Source organism: Salvelinus sp. IW2-2015, unplaced genomic scaffold (genome assembly GCF_002910315.2).
Source record: "Salvelinus sp. IW2-2015 unplaced genomic scaffold, ASM291031v2 Un_scaffold2412, whole genome shotgun sequence".
Classification (NCBI taxonomy): Eukaryota; Metazoa; Chordata; class Actinopteri; order Salmoniformes; family Salmonidae; genus Salvelinus; species Salvelinus sp. IW2-2015.
This window is the reverse complement of record NW_019943733.1, coordinates 69,303-71,343: the sequence shown is the minus strand read 5'-3', so window position 1 is coordinate 71,343 and position 2,041 is coordinate 69,303.

The following is a 2,041-nucleotide window of genomic DNA, read 5'->3' as shown; positions in this document are numbered from 1 at the left end:
TGTTAGAGCGTAGAGGCGGAGGTGGCCTAGTGTGTGTATGAGCGTAGAGGCGGCAGGTGGCCTAGTGTTAGGCGTAGAGGCGGCGGGAGTGCCTAGTGGTTAGAGCGTAGAGGCGGCAGGTGGCCTAGTGGGTTAGAGCGTAGGGCGGCAGGTGGCCTAGGGGTTAGAGCCGAGCGGCAGGTGGCTGTAGAGCTAGGGCGTGAGGTGGCTAGGGTAGAAGGCGTCAGGCGGAGTGGCTAGGGTTGAGCGTAGGCGGCAGTGCCTAGGGTTTAGGCGTAGAGGCGGCAGTGCCTAGGGTTGAGCGTAGAGGCGGCAGGTGGCCTAGGGTTAGAGGCGGCAGGGCCTAGGGTTAGAGCGTAGAGCGGCAGGTGCCTAGGTTAGAGGTAGAGGCGCAGGTGGCTAGGTTGAGCGTAGAGGCGGCAGGTGGCCTAGGGCAGTGCGTAGAGGCGGCAGGTGGCCTAGGGGTTGAGCTAGAGGCGGCGGGTGCCTAGGGTTAGAGCGTAGAGGCGGCGGTGGCCAGGGGTTAGAGAGCGGTTAGAGGCGGCGGGTGCCTAGTGGTAGAGCGTAGAGGCGCGTGGTGCCCTAGTGGTTAGAGCGTAGAGGCGCGGGTGGCTAGGGTTAGAGCGTAGAGGCGGCGGTGGCCTAGTGGTAGAGCGTAGAGGGCGGCGGTGGCCTAGTGATTAGAGCGTAGAGGGCGGTGGCTAAGTGGTTAGACGTAGGGGCGGTGGTCTAGTGGTTAGAGCGTAGAGGGCGCGGTGGCCTAGGGTGATCAGGTGCTATGAGAGCGTAGAGGGCGGGTGGCTAGTGTTAGAGGAGGCGGGTGGCTAGTGTAGAGGAGGGGTTAGCCTAGGGTGTAGAGCGGGTAAGCCTAGTGGTTAGAGGAGGCGGGTAGCCTAGGGTTAGAGGAGCGGTAGCTAGGTGTTAGAGCGTTGGGCCAGTAACTGAAAGGTGGCTAGATTGGATCCCCGAGCGTGACAAGGTAAATATCTGTCGTTCTGCCCTGAACAAGGCATTAACCCACTGTTCCTACCGTCATTGTAAATAAGAATTGTTCTTACTGACTTGCCTAGTTAACTAAGGTTAAATACATAAAAAAATATATTTACAGCTAGATGCAGCAAGATATGCTATTGAATATGTCACTGTCTGTGACCTTGATTGTTAAGAATTCTCTTGACTGTGGCGCCTACATTGTAAACTTTCATTCATAGGTTGTTGTATCACCATGATGGATTTAGGGAAAATTGTATGTATATTGTAGCCTATACCTATCCGCTTTACATTGAGCTTTGTCTATGGAATATGATGACAGTAAGCCTAAACTATCGCTGTTACATTGAGCTGGGTGAATGGAAATGAAATGTCATCACATATGCGTAATAGAAATAAGGCTCATGAAATACTAAAATATCTGTGTTGTACCTGGTATCTGTGGGTCTCGGGAGAGCTGCTGTATCCTGAAGCTTACTGTCCCAGCTGGACCACAGAGACCAAGTTAAATACTTTATACGATTAGATAATTAAACTATTAAACGTATTACTTTATTGGTACACACTTTACATAAGGTTTATATTACATTATTAATGTATTAATCATTTGTAATGCATTAAAAACCAGTGAAAAACGGTTACAACGCATTGGTCAAAAAGTGGGTGATCGGCAGTCAGTGCTTGTCTCCAGTTAACCACTTTCAAATCCATTAATATGAACCCTTATGCATCACAAGCTTATTTTCTACAGTTGCCACGTTGAACGTTATCTCTTCACATTGGGTTCGTGCGTTGTTGCTCTGCCCCAGGACCAATGGTTGGTTTTCAGACATGTCAACTCCTATGATGTGTTTGCCCCACGTTTGAAACCCTGATGATGAATTGGTACGCTTATTTATCCCGTCTAACAACTCTTAAAACCAGTATTATAAACATTTCCTTTTACTCCAGCTTTGTTGATGAGCCTATGGTGTTTCTATGCATCAACACTGTGTTACTTTCATGTCAACGTAAGAAACAACATTTCAGGTACTGAAAAGTTTGACTTTAT